Source organism: Macaca nemestrina, chromosome 10 (assembly GCF_043159975.1).
Source record: "Macaca nemestrina isolate mMacNem1 chromosome 10, mMacNem.hap1, whole genome shotgun sequence".
NCBI classification, from domain to species: Eukaryota; Metazoa; Chordata; class Mammalia; order Primates; family Cercopithecidae; genus Macaca; species Macaca nemestrina.
In genome coordinates this window covers 84292661-84310367 of record NC_092134.1, presented here as the reverse complement: position 1 = coordinate 84310367, position 17707 = coordinate 84292661, and the positions used below count along the sequence as shown (strand labels likewise).

General features: G+C 45.1%; 1 long non-coding RNA gene across 2 annotated transcripts in view; it reads left to right on the top strand.

Moving 5' to 3' along the window:
• LOC139356769 (uncharacterized) overlaps positions 1-17707 on the top strand; it is a 34775-nt gene that overhangs the window by 2594 nt on the left and 14474 nt on the right. The window contains exon 2 of one of the 2 annotated variants that reach the window (XR_011609173.1): positions 3765-3862. This is a non-coding gene — a long non-coding RNA (uncharacterized lncRNA). Of the gene's footprint in view, positions 1-3744; positions 3863-17707 lie in introns of both variants that reach the window. The other variant, XR_011609172.1, reaches the window with a different exon arrangement.

Sequence of the window (17707 nt, the reverse complement as noted above, 5' to 3'; positions counted from 1 at the left end):
AATGTTAGCCAGACCAGTCTCGAACTCCTGACCTCAGGTGATCCGCCCGCCTCGGCCTCCCGAAGTGCTGGAATTAAAGGCGTGAGCCACCGTGCCTCGCCGTGTTACCCTAGCTCTTCTGTTCCTGTTTCCCTAACATAATACCTCCTCTACTCTTCTCCTCTACTTCTCTAATCTTAAGGAGAGATGAAGGGTGAAGGTCATTTTTTGTAACTTCTTCCTGCTGACAGTGGACATTGATCTTTGGGACAGGATTCTCTCCTAGGAATTTGCAGTTGGTGGCTGGGTGCCGTGGCTCACGCCTGTAATCCCAGCACTCTGGGAGGCCGAAGCAGGCGAATCACAAGGTCAGGAGGTCGAGACCATTCTGGCTAACACAGCGAAACCCCGTCTCGACTAAAAACATTAAAAAATTAGCTGGACAGGGTGGCGGGTGCCTGTAGTCCCAGCTACTCAGGAGGCTGAGGCAGGAGAATGGAGTGAACCCAGGAGGCGGAGCTTGCAGTGAGCCCAGATCAGGCCACTGCACACCACCCTGGCTAACACCATGAAACCCCATATCTACTAAAAATACAAAAAATTAACTGGGCATGGCGGCACGCACCTGTAGTCCCAGCTATTATGGAGCTGAGGCAGGAGACTCTCTTGAACCTGGGAGGCAGAGGTTGCAGTGAGCCGAGATCACGCCACTGCACTCAGCCTGTAAGACAGAGTGAGACTCTATCTCAAAAAAAAAAAAAAAAAGAATTTGCAGTTGGTTTCTAGGGAGCCACAGGAGGTCCGTGTTTGCATGATGTTCTGATGTTTTGTTTTTTTTTTTTGAGAGAGAGTTTCACTCTTGTTGCCCAGGCTGGAGTACAATGGCACAATTTCAGCTCACCACAACTTCTGCCTCCCAAATTCAAGCGATTCTCTGCCTCAGCCTCCTGAGTAGCTGAGATTACAGACATGCGCCACCACGCCCAGCTAATTTTGTATGTTTAGTAGAGACAGGCTTTCTCCATGTTGGTCAGGCTGGTCTCGAACTCCCGACCTCAGGTGATCCGCCCACCTTGGGCTCCCAAAGGGCTGGGTTTACAGGCATGAGTCACTGTGCCCTGCCTTTGTATTTTTTAGTAGAGACGGGGTTTCTCCATGTTGGTAAGGCTGGTCTCAAACTCCCGACCTCAGGTGATCCACCTGCCTCAGCCTCCCAAAGTGCTGGGATTACAAGGTGTGAGCCACCACACCTGGCCGATTCTTTTTTTTTTTTTTTTTTTTTGAGATGGAGTCTTGCTCTGTCGCCATGCTGGAGTGCAGTGGCAGCGATCTCAGCTCACTGCAACCTTTGCCTCCCGGTTCAAGCAATTCTCCCTTCTCAGCCTCCTGAGCAGCTGGCACTATAGGCACATGCCACCACGCCCAGCTAATTTTTGTATTTGTAGTAGAGACAGGGTTTCACCGTGTTGGCCAGGATGATCTCGTTCTCTTGACCTTGTGATCTGCACACCCTGCGATGTTCTGATGATTCAATGGGCATAGCCCTGCCCAGTACTGAAGAAGTAAAAATCTTTGGATGCCTGATCTGAGGGGCCTAAAGGCAATATGTCTTTATTTCCCAGGTCAGAAGTTGGTATGGATTGGAAGCCTTGTGCCAGCATCCTCTTTATGTTGGATTGTTGTAATCTAGTAGACACAAACTTCAAGAGGTTAAACAAGCAAGGGCAAAAGATTAGTAATAACAAGATAGTGATCAAAAGTCCTAGGAAGAGTAAAAACCAACTGATACTCAGAGGGTGCTTTTTTTTCCTTTTTCTGTTTTTTTTTTTTTTTTTCTTCCCAGATGGGGTCTTGCTATGTTGGCCAGGCTTGTCTGAACTCCTGGCCTCGAGCGATTCTCCAGCCTTGGCCCCCCAAAGTACTGAGATTATAGGCCTGAACTACCAAGCCTTGTCTAAACTCTACTTTTATAGTAGTCTTTTTTTTGTTTTGTTTTGTTTTTGAGACATTGTCTTACTCTGTAGCCTACGTTGGAGATGGAGAGCAGTGGTATGATCACAGCTCACTGCAGCCTTGACCTCCTGGCTGAAGCAATCCTCCTACCTCAGCCTCCCAAGTAGCTAGGACTACAGGTGCCCAGGAAATTTTTGTATTTTTGTAGAGGACAGCCATGTTTCCCAGATTGATCTCAAACTCTCCTTGCAGACATTATTAAGCTGCTTCCTGCCAGGCGTGGTGGCTCACACCTGTAATCCCAGCACTTTGGAGGCGGAGGCAGGTGAATCACCTGAGGTCAGGAGTTCAAGACCACCTTGGCTAGCATGGTGAAAACCCATCTCTACTAAAAATACAGTAATTAGTCGGGTGTGGCGGCGGGCTCCTGTAATCCCAGCTACTTGGGAGGCTGAGGCAGGAGAATCAATTGAGCCCTGGAGGTAGAGGTTGCAGTGAACTGAGATCGCGCTGTTGCACTCCAGCCTGGGTGACAAGAGTGAAACTCTGTCTCAAAAAAAACAAAAAAAACAAAAAACTGCTTCCTTAGCTGTAAACATCTTATGACCATGGATCGTGACTGGCAAGAAATGTACCTTGCTAGTTTTAAGATGGAATTGATTATTTTTTTTTTTTTTGAGATGGAGTCTGGCTCTGTCGCCTAGGCTGGAGTGCAGTGGCACAATCTCGGCTCACTGCAAGCTCCGCCTCCCGGATTTACGCCATTCTTCTGCCTCAAGGCGCCTGCCACCACACCCGGCTAATTTTTTGTATTTTTAGTAGAGATGGGGTTTCACTGTGTTAGCCAGGATGGTCTTGATCTCCTGACCTCGTGATCCGCCCACCTCAGCTTCTCAAAGTGCTGGGATTACAGGCGTGAGCCACTGCGCCTGGCCTGGCTCCCCTATACTTCTCTTTCCTTAACTTTTTTTTTTTTTTTTTGTCTGAAACAGGGTCTCTCTTGCTCTGTTGCCTAGGCTGGAGTGAGTGCATTGGTGGGAACTCAACTCACTGCAGCCTCCACCTCCGGAATTTAAGGGATCTTCCCATCTCAGCCTCTTGAGTGAATGCGACCATAGACGTGCCACCACACCTGGGTAGTTTTATATATATGGTTGTTTTTTTCTTTCTTTTTTTTGTAGAGATGGGGTTTTTCCACATTGCCCAGGCTGGTCTCAAACTCCTGGACCAATGTAATTTGCCTGCCTCAGCCTCGCAAAGTGCTGGGATTACAGGCATGAGCCACCACACCCAACTGTAACACATTTTTATGCCGGAAGAATATTGAATAATGATAAATTTATTTTGCCTCTTTTTCCTTTTCTTTCTTTATTTTTTCTTTTTTTTTTTGTTTTTTGTTTTTTGTTTTTTTTGTTTTTTTTGGTTTCTTTTTTGAGACAGAGCCTTGCTTTGTTGCACAGGCTGGAGTGCAGTGATAATCTCAGTTCACTGAAACCTCTGCCTTATGAGTTCAAGCAGTTCTTGTGGCTCAGCCTCCCAAGTACCTGGGATTACAGGCATGCGCCACAACACCTGGCTATTTTTTATATTTTTAGTAGAAACAGGGTTTTGCCATGTTGCCCTGGCTGGTCTCGAACTCCTGGCCTCAAGTGATTTGCCCGCCTTGGCTTCCCAAAGTGCTAGGATTATAGGCATGAGCCACCATGCCCAGTCTGCCTCCTCTTTATTACCTGACAGGAAAGTCTGACTTTTTTTTTAAATCCATACTTAACCTACATAGGTCTATTTGTTTTGTTTGTTTGTTTGAGACAGCGTCTCGCTCTATCTCCCAGGCTGGAGTGCAGCAGCATGATCTCGGCTCACTGTAGCCTCTGCCTCCCAGGTTTAAGTGATTCTCCTGCCTCAGCCTCGCGAGTAACTGCGACAACAGGTATGCGCCACCACGCCTTACTAATTTTACATCTATCTGTCTATCAATCAATCTATATATATATATATTTTTTTGAGACAGAGTTTCGCTCTTGTTGCCCAGGCTGGAGTGCAATGGCACGTAATCTCAGCTCACTGCAACCTCCACCTCCCAGGTTCAAGCGATTCTCCTGCCACAGTCTCCCGAGTAGCTGGGATTACAGGCGTGCGCCACCACGCCCAGCTAACTTTTTGTATTTGTATTTTTAGTAGAGACAGGGTTTCTCCATGTTGGTCAGGCTGGTCTCAAACTCCCAACCTCAGGTGATCCGCCCACCTTGGCCTCCCAAAGTGCTGAGATTAAAGGCATGAGCCACTGTGCCCAGCCTATTTTTTATATTTTTAGTAGAGATGGGGTTTCACCATATTGGCCAGGCTGGTCTCATACTCCTGACCTCGTGATCCGCCCGCCTTGGCCTCCCAAAGTGCTGGGAGTACAGGCGTGAATCACCGCCCCCAGCCTTTGTTTTTTTTTTTTTTTTTCTTTTTGAGACAGAGTCTTGCTCTGTCGCTCAGGCTGGAGTGCAGTGATGCCATCTCAGCTCACTGCAACCTCAGCCTGCCAGGTTCAAGTGATTCTCCCACCTCAGCCTCCCTAGTAGCTGGAATTACAGATGTGCGCCACCATCACCCAGCTAATTTTTGTAATTTAATAGAGTCGGGGTTTCAGAATGTTGGCCAGGCTGGTCTTGAACTCCTGACCTTAAGTGATCCACCCGCCTTGGCCTCAAAGTGCTGGGATTAATTATAGGCATGAGCTACCATGCTCGGCCTCTATTTATTATACATACCTATACGCACACACACACATGCACACACACACGAGTAAATAGTAGTTGTCTATGTCTGGAACATAAACACAGTCGTATTTACTGTCTTGACATTTTTTTTCCTCTCCCAAGACAGCGTCTCACTCTGTCGCCTAGGCTGGACTACAGTGGTATGATCATGGCTCACTGCAGCCTCCACCTCCCAGGCTCAAGTGATCCTCACACCTCAGCCTCCTCAGTAGCTGGGACTAGAGGCAGGGACCACTTTGCCTGGCTAATTTTTTATTTTTGTAGAGGTGGAGTCTCATTATGTTACCCAGGCTGGTCTTGAACTCCTGGGCTCAATCGATTCTCCCACCTTGGCCTCCCAAACTGCTGAGATTGCAGTACAGGCCACTGGGCCCAGTCTGTCTGCACATTTTAATTGATTATATAAGCCTTTCATTTGTTGTACTCTTTCAGGCCTGTAACTGTTTACTTTGAGTCTTTGGTGTAGTGGGAAACCCTGTGATGCAATTAGAGTTACTCTCGTTTTTTGCTACATAATATCATGGCCATTTGCTACTGTTCTAAGCAGTGGGTAACTGTTTTTGATAGTTTCCATAGTGTGGTTTAGACACAGAAGTTTACAAAATATTTTGTTCATGTCACTAGCTGTACAAGTAAAGTAACAAATGGCAACAATTTACCAAGTGTTAACTATTTATAAATACTTGACCTTCATTCTTATTTATCCCAGTGTTACAAATTTACATCTGCTTTTCCACAGATAGATGGTATTGGGGAAAGAAAATTGACTTTGGGATGGGTGCAGTGGCTCAGGCCTATAATCCCAGCACTCTGGGAGGCCGAGGCAGGTAGATCACTTGAGGCCAGTAGTAGATCAGCCTGGCCAACATGGCGAAACCCCGTCTACTAAAAATACAAAAATTAGTTGGCCCTGGTGGCACGTGCCTGTAATCCCAGCTACTTGGGAAGCCAAGGCATGAGAATCACTTGAACCCAGAAGGTGGAGGTTGCAGTGAGCAGAGATCATGCTATTGCACTCCAGCAGGGGTGACAGAGTGAGACTCTGTCTCAAACAAAAAAAAAAGGGAGGGGGGAAATAGAAAATTGACTTTGGTGGTGTCAGATAGGACTAGATTCAATTCTAGCTTTGTCAGTTAATAGTGGTATGACCTCAGACCCTTAATTATCTTTCTCGAGCTTCATTTATGGATGGGAATCAGTATCAACTTGGAATCACCTTTTTCTCATACATTCAGTCCCATTAGTTAATGTTGTCAATTTACTCTCAAAATATGGCCACCACTTTTTATCACACCACTCTTATTTCACAGCTCTTACAGAATCTGATATTACCTTGTTTGTACATTTATTTACTTGTTTAGAGTTTCTTCTTTTATGTAAACTCCATGTCTCTTTTTGCGGAAGTCAATCTTGATTGCCCTTTCAAAAACAGAGCAAGACTCTATCTCAAAAAAAAAAAAAAAAAAGCCTGGGCCAGGCGCAGTGGCTCATGCCTATAATCCTAGCACTTTGGGAGGCCAAGGCAGGCGGATCACCTGAGGTCAGGAGTTCAAGACCAGCCTGGCCAACATGCTGACATGCTGAAACCCCATCTCTCCTAAAGCTGCCGGGTATGATGGCAGGTGCCTGTAATCCCAGCTACTCAAGAGGCTGAAACTGGAGAATCACTTGAACCCAGGAGACAGTGGTTGCAGTGAGCTGAGATTGCACCACTGCACTCCAGCCTGGGCAGCTCAGTGAGACTCCGTCTCAAAAATAAATAAACAAACAAATAAAAGGAGTCTGAGAAAGAATGATCAAAGAGGAAGAACTGGGGGTTTTACAATCCAAGTAAAGAGTTTTGAGCAAGTACAGTGTCAAATGCTACAGGTTAAATAGGGTAAAGACTAGAAAGTGTCCATTGTATTAAATATATAGAAAACAATATGGTGTCTATTTTTATTTATTTATTTATTGGACAAGTATTTATTGAGAGCCTATCATGGCAGGTACTCTTTATAAGTGTTGGGTTGATATAACAGTGAATAGAATAAGTCTCGCTGGAGTGCTGAGAAGGGACATGCCTATTCCTGACCTTAGTGGGAAAGCTGCTAATTTCTCACTTTTAAGTATAATGTTAGCTGTAGGGATTTTGTAGATATTCTTGATCAAGTCGAGAAAATTATCCTCTGTCCTAGTTTACCAAGAGAGTTTATCATGAATGAGTGTTGGACTTTGTCAGATGCTGCTTCTGCATCTGTTGATACGATTATGTGATTTTTCTTTCTTTTTTCTTTTTTAAACAGTTTTGCTCTGTCACCCAGAATGGAGTGCAGTGGCGCCATCTTGGCTCACTGCAGCCTCCACCTTCCGGGTTCAAACAATTCTCGTGCCTCAGCCACTGGATTAGCTGGGATTACAGGTGCCCACCACCATGCCTGGCTAATTTTTTTGTATTTTTAGTAGAGACCTTGTTAGCCAGGATGATCTTGATCTCCTGAACTCTTGATCCACCTGCCTCAGCCTCCCAAAGTGCTGGGATTACAGGCGTGAGCCACCACGCCCGGCCTCCTTTACTTTTTTGACCTAGTTTCTCCTACAGATCTATAAAGAGTTGTTGGCAGCTCTGGATGCACTGCCTATGACTTAGCCCTGCTCTGCATGAAGCAGTTTAAAAAAAAGGGAGCTGTTGATTTTTTACTTTGTTCAGCTTTTACTTGTTGTTATCGTGGAGCAGTGACTTCCAAGCTTCTTTTATGCTGGACTGGCAACTGGATGTGTATATCTTTTCAAAGCAGTAACAAGAAGGTCAATGAGGCCAGAGTAGAGTAGTGAGTGAGGGGGAGAGTGTTATGAAATGAGATTGGAGAGGTAGCCAGGGTCTAGCTCATGTAATAGTGTTATTAGGCACGGAGAGATTTTGTGTTTTATTCTAAAAATGATGAGAAGCTATTAGATAGTTTTGAGCAAAGGTGTGACATGTTCTATTTTAGATTTTAAGAGCATTGCTCTGGCTTTTGTGAGAGTAAACCACAAGAGGTTAAGAGTGGAAGAAAGAAGACAAACTAGAAGGGAATGGGCAGTAATGCAAACAAGAGTTGATAGTGGCTTGAATCATGGTGATATTGTTGAGTTGGTAAGAAGTGGTGGAAATGTGAGTTGTTTTGTTTTGTTTTTGAGATGAAGTCTTGCTCTGTTGCCCAGGTTGGAGTGCAGTGGTGCGAGCTCGAGTCACTGCAATCTCCGCCTCCTGGGTTCAAGTGATTCTCCTGCCTCAGGCTCCCAAGTAGCTGGGACTATAGGCGTGTGCCACCCCGCCCAGCTAATTTTTTTTTTTTTTTTTTTGTATTTTTAGTAGATGTGAGGTTTCACCATGTTAGCCAGAACATTCTCGATCTCCTGACCTCGTGATCCGCCTGCCTTGGCCTCCCAAAGTGCTGGGATTATAGGCATGAGCCACCACGTCCGGCCCTTTGAGTGTATTTTGAAGATAGAACTGACAGGATTTATTAATGAGTTTTGGCTGTGAGAAAGAGAGGAGCCAATCATGACCCCTAGATTTTTGGTCTGAGCAATACTGGGGATACTAAAGGAGGTATAGAGAAATGGAAATAATCATAAATTCAGTTTTGGACATGTTAAGTTTGAGATACAGTGAGTTAAATCTAAGTAGAGGTGTTGATTAGGCAGTAATAGTTGGTTAAAAAGTGCAGAGGGGAGGTCATGTTGGAGATGAATTTAGAAGTCATCAGTATAGAAAGTGGATAAGATCACCTGGGGAACAGGTGAGATCCAACTGGGCATGGTGGCTCATGCCTATAATCCCAGCACTTTGGGAAGACTAGGTGGGCGGATCACAGTCAGGAGTTCAAGACAAGCCTGGCCAACATAATGAAACCCTGTCTCTACTAAAATTACAAAATGTAGCTGGGCATGGTGGCGTGCGCCTATAGTCCCAGCTACTCGGGAGGCTGAGGCAGGAGAATCGCTTGAACCCGGGAGGCAGAGGTTGTGGTGAGCTGAGACTGCACCACTGCACTCCAGCCTGGGCAACAGAGCGAGACTCTGTCTGAAATAAAAAGGAAGAGGTCCAAGGACTGAACTCCAGAGCACTCCAGCTTATAAAAATTAGAAAGAGGATCTAGTAGTGTAAAGTAAAAGGAGCAGATAGTGATGTTGGAAGATAATAATGGTCTGGGTGCAGTGGTTCACACCTATAATACCAGCACTTGGGGAGGCCAAGGTGGGAGGATTGCTTGAGCCCAGGAGTTGGAGACCAGCTGTGGCAACATAGGGAGATCCCTTCTTTACAACAAATACAAAAATTAGCCAGGCGTGGTGGTGTGCACCTGTAGTACCAGTTACTTGGGAGGCTGACGTAGGAGCCCATGAGATGAAGGTTACAGTAAGTCATGATCTTGCCACTGCATTCCAGCCTGGGTAACAGAGTGAGACTGTGTTTCCAAAAAAACAGAAGAAAGAAAATAATGAAGAGTTTGATATTCTGGAAACCAAATGAAGAAAGTGTTTCAAGCAGGAGCAGGTGATAACTATGCTTTCTGAACTGCTTTCTGGGAGGCTGGGTAACATGGGGTCTGAGAATCAGCTATTAGATTTCAGTGGTGACCTGGACAAGAGTGGCTTCAGTGGAGCAATAGAGATGAATTAAGGCCTTATTGGGGTAAGTTCAAGAGAGAATTCATGGCAAGGAAGTGGAGGAAGGAGAATTTAAAACCTTTTTTTGAGGATTTTTGCTTTAAGGGGTTAGAAAGAAGAGTAATAACCAGGAGAGCTGGATAGAGATGTTCAATAAAAGGAGGGGTTTTGTTTTGTTTTTGTTTCTAAGGTGGGAGCTATTTTAGCATATTTATTTGCTAATGAGAAAAAAAAACAAAAGGTAAAACCATGTGGTGAGGAAAAGGAGCAAAGCTTTAGAGTAGTGAAATGGGAAGGCGCCCAGTATACCATGGAGGGGTTCACCTTGGAAAGGAGCACAATGTTTATCTGCTGACACACAGGAGGAAGCCAGAATTCGAGGAGGGATTAATCGATTGGCAGTTAGATTTAGTGGTGGAACTTGTAGAATTTCTCTTCTGATTACTTCCTTTTTTCTCTTCCACTCCAGTGAACCAGGAAATAGGTAATTTCAGCCAGGGATGGTGGCATACAGTGATGCCTTTCAACAACTCGGGAGGCTGAGGCAGGAGGATCCTTTGTGCCTAGGAGTTTGAGTCCAGTCTGGGCAACATAGCAAAATCTCATCTTTTTTTTTTTTTTTTTTTTTTTTTTGGAGATGGAGTTTCACTCTTGTTGCCCAGGCTGAGTACCATGGCGTGATCTCGGCTCACTGCAACCTCCAGGTTCAAGTGATTCTCCTGCCTCAGCCTCCCGAGTAGCTGGGATTACAGGCATGTGCCACCATGCCTGGCTAATTTTGTATTTTTAGTAGAGATGGGGTTTCTCCATGTTGGTCAGGCTGATCTGGAACTCCCAACCTCAGGTGATCTGCCTGCCTCAGCGTCTGAAAGTGCTGGGATTACAGGTGTGAGCCACTGTGCCTGGCTGCAAAACCTCATCTTTAAAAAAGAAGAACAACAAAATAGGTTATCTCTCCTAATTCTCCCTCTTTTCCTTAGTAACAGAACCCTGATTTCGTTAGGATCAGGGTCCTCAGCTTCTGTTCCAACTGGTGGTGTCCATGTGACTAAGTTCTGGTGAAATGTTAGTGGAAGTTGTTTGGTGGGGCTTCTGAGAAAGTTTCTAAAACAGGATTGATAGGATTGATTGAGCTAGTATGTGTCATTGGCCCTTTCTTTTTTTTTTTTTTTCCTCTTTGCCTAGAACATGGACAAGATGGCTGGAGTCCTATGGAGTTCTAGTAATCTTCTTATGACAATAAAGCAACCTTATGCCATATGATATGCTGAGGATGGAGAAAGATAGAGTCTAGGTGCCTGATGACAACATGAAGCTGTCACACAAGCCCTGGATTGCCTCCCCCTGGCCTTTTTTTTTTTTTTTTTTTTTTTTTTTTTTGAGACGGAATCTCGCTCTGTCACCCAGGCTGGAGTGCAGTGGCCGGACCTCAGCTCACTGCAAGCTCCGCCTCCCGGGTTTACGCCATTCTCCTGCCTCAGCCTCCCGAGTAGCTGGGACTACAAGCGCCCGCCACCTCGCCCGGCTAGTTTTTTGTATTTTTTAGTAGAGACGGGGTTTCACCGTGTTAGCCAGGATGGTCTCGATCTCCTGACCTCGTGATCCGCCCGTCTCAGCCTCCCAAAGTGCTGGGATTACAGGCTTGAGCCACCGCGCCCGGCCCCCTGGACTTATTATGGGAGAAAATGAAACACTTTGTTTAAGCCACACTAATCTTTTTTCCTATTTTTCATTTTCTTTTGTTGAGTGTGTGTTTGTGTCTGTTATTTACAGCTGATTGTAATTCATAACTGATATGGTAGTGGGACTGTGTAAGTTTTGTCTTCTGATGCTTTTTTTTTTTTTCTTCTTTGGTGAAACAGGGACGGGGAGATCATTAACTAAATGTAAGGACTGGGGAAGGAGTGTGGGAGGTTTGTGGAGAGAGAATGTGTAAAATAGTTATCTCTGAATGGTAGAGTAAATTAAGTAGGGAGATGTAGTAGGTCATTCAGACATCTGTGGTTGTAAATATAAAATGAGATCAGTCATCTGGGTTGTATTTTTCTCTAGTCAGGTTTACCTGCTCAGGAGAATGTATAAACCTGATGGTGAATTGGGTTTAACCAGGATTTATATTTTGCTAAAGCTATTGTGTCACCATTTGTGAAATAGAAGAATATACTGTAGAGTCACTAAGAAGACAGTTGACTGAATGGATTTATAAAAACATGTAGCCGGGCGCGGTGGCTCATGCCTGTAATCCCAGCACTTTGGGAGGCCAAGGCGGGCAGATCATGAGGTCAGGAGATTGAGACCATCTTGGCTAACACGGTGAAACCCTGTCTCTACTAAAAATACAAAAACAAAAAAATTAGCCAGGTGTGGTGGCAGGCGCCTGTAGTCCCAGCTACTCGGGAGGCTGAGGCAGGAGAATGGCGTGAACCTGGGAGGCGGAGCTTGCAGTGAGCCGAGATCACGCCACTGCACTACAGCCTGGGTGACAGAGCGAGACTCGTCTCAAAAAATAAATAAATAAAATAAATAAAAATATATAAAAACATGTAATTGCTGGCCAGGCATGGTGGCTCATGCCTGTAATCCTAGCACTTTTGGAGGCTGAGGTGGTGGATTGCCTGAGCTCAGGAGTTCGAGACCAGCCTGGGCAACAAGGTGAAACCCCATCTCTACTGAAATACAAAAAATTATCCGGGCGTGGTGGCATGCGCCTTGAGTCCCAGCTACTTGGGAGGCTGAGGCAGGAGAATTTCTTGAACCTGGGAGGTGGAGATTGCAGTGAGCCAAGATCGTGCCACTGCACTCCAGCCTGGGCAACAGAGCGAGACTGTCTCAAAAAAACAAAAAACGTGTAGTTAATAAAACCAGTAGACTTGAAAGCAAAACTTACACATATTTTTTGAATAGGGGAAATTCCCATGGTTGAAACATTGAAGAGGTAAAAAGATACACAGACATACCTTACTTTATTGCACTTCACTTTACTGAACTTTAATTTTTTCTTTTGAGACAGTTTCGCTATTGTTGCCCAGGCTGGAGTACAGTGGTGTGATCTCGGCTCACTGCAACCTCCACCTCCTGGATTCAATCGATTCTCCTGCATCAGCCTCCCAAGTTGCTGGGACTACAGGTGCCTGCAACCACGCACAGCGAATTTTTGTATTTTTGGTAGAGACACTGTTTCAACCACATTGGCCAGGCTGGTCTCGGACTCCTGACCTCAAGTGATCCGCCTGCCTCGACCCCCCCAAAGTGCTGGGATTACAGGCTTAAGCCACCGCACCTGGCCTTTTTTTTTTTTTAAACAGAGTTTCGCTCTTGTTGCCCAGGCTGGAGTGCAGTGATGCAATCTTGGCTCACCACAACCTCCGACTCTGGTTCAAGGATTCTCCTGCCTCAGGTTCCCAAGTAGCTGGGATTATAGGCGTGAGCCACCGTGTCTGGCCCACTTTACTGAACTTCAGAGATGATGAGGGTTTTCTCTTTTATTTTTTTTTAAAAACGTATTGAAGGTTTATGGCAACCCTGCATCAAGCAAGTCTGTTAGCACCATTTTTCCAACAGCATTTGCTCACTTCATGTCTCTGTGTCACATTTTGGTAATTCTCATAATATATAAAACTTTTCATTACAGGCTAGGCGTGCTGGCTCACACCTGTAATCCCAGCACTTTGGGAGGCCAAGGCAGGTGGATCTCCTGAGGTCAGGAACTCAAGACCAGCCTGGCCAACATGGTGAAACCCCGTCTCTACTAAAAATACAAAATTAGCTGGGTGTGGTGACACAGGCCTATAATCCCAGCTACTCGGGAGTCTGAGGCAGGAGAATCGCTTGAACCCTGAAGGCAGAGGTTGCGGTGAGCCAAGATCACGCCATTGCACTCCAGCCTGGGAGACAAAGTGAGACTCTGTCTCAAAAAAAAAAAGCTTTTTTATTATTATTGTATTTTTTATGGTGATCTGTGATTAGTAATCTTTGATATTACTATTGTAATGGTTTTGGAGTGCTACAAATATAAGATCACATATGACAGTGACCTTAATATATAAATTTGTGTGTTGTGATTGTTCTACTGACCAGCCATTTCCCATCTACCTCTTCTTACACCTCCCTGTTCAATTAGACACAACAACATTGAAATCTGACCAATTAATAACCCTACAGTAGTCTCTGAGAGAGGCTAAAAGCTAAGCCTCTTGTGCTAAACAGCCAAATTGTGAATGCAAAGGAAAAATTCTCGAAGGAAATTAAAAGTGCTACTCCAGTGAACACATAAATGATAAGAAATAAATGATAATAAATGATAAGAAAGCTAAACAGGCTGAGTGTGGTGGCTCACGCCTGTAATCCCAACACTTTGGGATGCTGAGGCGGGTGGATCACCTGAGGTCAGGAGATCAAGACCAGCCTGGCCAACATGTTGAAACCCTGTCTCTACTGAAAATACAAAAATTAGGTGAGCGTGGTGGCGCACACTTGTAATCCCAGCCACTTGGGAAGCTGAGGCAAGAGAATCACTTGAACCCCGGAGGTGAAGGTTGCAGTGAGCTGAGTGTGCCACTGCACTCCAGCCTGGGTAACAAAGAGAGACTCTGTCTCAAAACAAAACAAAAAAAGCGAAACAGCCTTATTGCTGCTGATAGGGAGAAAGTTTCAGTAGTCTGGATAGAAGATCAAACTAGCTACAACATTCCCTTAAGCCAAAGCCTAATCCAGAGCAAGACCTCAGTTCTCCTCAATTCTATGAAGGCTGAGAAAGGTGAGGAAGCTGCAGAAGAATAGTTTGAATCTCGCAGAGGTTGGCTTGTGAAGTTTAAGGAAAGAAGCCATCTCTATAATGTAAAAGTGCAAAGCGAAGCAGTAAGTGCTGATGTAGAAGCTGCAGCAAGTGATCCAGAAGCTCTAGCTCAGATCATTGATGAAGATGGCTATACTAAACAACAGATTTTTGGCCAGGCACAGTGCCTAATGTCTAATCCCAGCACTTTGGGAGGCTGAGGTGAGAGCATTGCTTGAGGCTAGCCTGAGCAACATAGCAAGGCAATTTTTTAATCTTAACAAAAATAAAAAAATTAGCCAGGTGTGGTGGCATTTTCCTGTAGTCCTAGCTACCTGGCAGGCTGAGGTGAGTGGATTGCCTGAGCCCAGGGTTTTGAGACTGCAGTGAGCTGTGATCATGCCACTGCATTCCAGCCTGGGCAACAGAGCAAGACCCTGTCTCCAAAAGAAAACAAACAAAAAATGAGCAATAAAAAAGATTTTCGATGTAGACAAAACAACCTCACGTTGAAAGAAGATGTCATCTGTGACTTTCATAACTAGAAAGGAGAAGTCCGTGCCTACCTTCAAAGCTTCAAAGAACAGTCTGAATCTGTCGGGGGCTAATGCAGCTGGTGATTTTAAGTTGAAGCCAATGTTCAATTACCATTCCAAAAATCCCAGGACCCTAAAGTATCATGCTAAGTCTACTCTGCCCATGCTCTATAAAAGGAACAACAACACCTGGATGACAGCATACCTATTTACAACATGGTTTACTGAGTATTTTCAGCCTGTTGTTGAGACCTACTGTTCAGAAATAAAGATTCTTTTAAAATGTTACTTCTCATCGACAATGTGCCTGGTCACCCAGGAGCTCTGATGGCCACGTACAGGGAGGGAGATTAATGTTACTTTCATGACTGCTTAACACAGCATCCATTCTGTAGCCCTTGGATCTAAGAGTAATTTTTACTTTTTTTTTTTTTTTTTTTTTTTTGAGACAGATTCTTGCTCTGCCACTCAGGCTGGAGTGCAATGGTGCGATCTTGGCTCATTACAACCTCTGTCTCCCTGGTTCAAGCAATTATTCTGCCTTAGCCTCCCAAGCAGCTCGGATTACAGGCACCTGCCACCATGCCCGGCTAAGTTTTTGTATTTTTAGCAGAGATGGGGTTTCGCTATGTTGGCCAGGCTGGTCTCAAACTCCTGACCTCAGGTGATCCACCCGCCTCGGCCTCCCAAAGTGCTGGGATTACAGGCATGAGCCACTACGCTCATGTGGTGGTTTCTTGAGATGGAATCTACTCCTGGTGAAGATGTTTGAACATTATTGAAATAACAACAAAGGATTTTAAATATTTCTTTTTTTTTTCTTTTTCTTTTTTTTTTTTTTGAGACGGAGTCTTGCTCTGTCACCCAGGCTGGAGTGCAGTGGCCAGATCTCAGCTCACTGCAAGCTCCGCCTCCCGGGTTTACGCCATTCTCCTGCCTCAGCCTCCCGAGTAGCTGGGACTACAGGCGCCCGCCACCTCGCCCGGCTAGTTTTTTGTATTTTTTAGTAGAGACGGGGTTTCACCGTGTTAGCCAGGATGGTCTCAATCTCCTGACCTCGTGATCCTCCCATCTCGGCCTCCCAAAGTGCTGGGATTACAGGCTTGAGCCACCGCGCCCGGCCTTAAATATTTCATAAACTTAGTTGATAGAACAACAGCAGGGTTTGAGAGGATTGACTCCAATTTTGAAAGAAGTTCTACTGTGGGTAAAATGCTATCAAATAGCATCGCATGCTATAGAGAAATCTTTAATGAAAGGAAGTCAATCACTGCAGCAAACGTCACTGTTGTCTTTAAGAAACTGCAGGCCAGGCGCAGTGGCTGACGCCTGTAATCCTAGCACTTTGGGAGGCCAAGGCGGGTGGATCATCTGAGGTCAGGAGTTCGAGACCAGCCTGGCCAACATGGCGAAACCCCGCTTCTACTAAATACAAAAAATTAGCCGGCCATGGTAGCACATGCCTGTAATCCTAGCTACTTGGGAGGCTGAGGCAGAAGAATCACTTGAACCTGGGAGGCAGAGTTTGCAGTGAGCTGAGATTGCACCATTGCACTCTAGCCTAGGCAATAAGAGTGAAGTTCCATCTCAAAAAAAAAAAAAAAAAGAAAAGTTGCGACCGGGTGCACTGGCTTACACCTTTCAGCTACTTGGGAGGCTGAGACAGGAGAATCGCTTGAACCTGGGAGGCGGAGGTTGCAGTGAGCTGAGATCACACCATTGCACTCCAGCATGGGCGACAAGAGTGAGACTCCATCTCAAAAAAAATAAGAAAAAGAAAAAAAAATTGCTCCATCCACCTTAACCTTCAGCAATCACTACCCTGATCAGTTAGCAGCCATTAACATCAAGGCAAGATCCTCCACCAGCAAAAAGATTATAACTAGTTGAAGGCTCAGATGATCATTAGCATTTTTTAGCAATGAAGTTTTTTTTGTTGTTTTGTTTTTGAGACAGGGTCTTGCTTTGTCATCCAGGCTGGAATGCAGTGGGCCACAGGACAAGACTCCATCTCAAAAAAAAAAAAAAAAAAAAAGAAAAAGATGTATCTAGTGTGAACAAGAAATTGAATATTTTGGCCGGGCGCGGTGGCTCAAGCCTGTAATCCCAGCACTTTGGGAGGCCGAGACGGGCGGATCACGAGGCCAGGAGATCGAGAGACGATCCCGGCTAACACGGTGAAACCCCGTCTCTACTAAAAAAATACAAAAAAACTAGCCGGGCGAGGTGGCGGGCGCCTGTAGTCCCAGCTACTTGGGAGGCTGAGGCAGGAGAACGGCGTAAACCCGGGAGGCGGAGCTTGCAGTGAGCTGAGATCCGGCCACTGCACTCCAGCCTGGGTGACAGAGCAAGACTCCGTCTCAAAAAAAAAAAAAAAAAAAAAGAAATTGAATATTTTACTTTATTAGATTGTAATTAATTTAAAATTAAATAATACAAATATATACAAAAATTAGCTGGGTGTGATGGTGCACGCCTGTAGTCCCAGCTGCTTGGGAGGCTGAGGTGGGGGAACCGCTTGAACCCAGGAGGTGGAGGTTGCAGTGAGCCGAGATCAGGTCGCTGCACTGCAGCCTGGCAACAGAGCGAGACTCCGTCTCAAAAAAAAAAAAAAAAAAATTAAATAGCTGCATGTATTTAGTAGCTACCATGTTGCACAGATACTCAGGTCTCATCTAGATATCTGAGTATCTAAAATTTCTATGCAAAGAAGAAAGGAAGGCTCAATTTTCCTTGGATAAAATGAGAACTGGTGAAAAGGCGCTTTGAAAGGAATGAAAACAGTCGGACACAGTGGCTCATGCCTGTATTCCCAGCACTTTGGGAAGCTGAGGCAGGAGGATCACTTGAGCCCATGAAGTCGAGTCTGCGGTGAGCCAAGATTGGGCCACTGCACCCCAACCTGGGTGTCAGAGTGAGACCTTGTCTCAAAAAAATAAATAAATAAATAAAAGTAATGAAAACAAAGTGTCAATAATAACTAAGGATGGTTAAGGAGAAGGGTTTTTTTTTTATGTTGGTTTTTTGAGACAGAGTCTCGCTGTGTCACCCAGGCTGGAGTG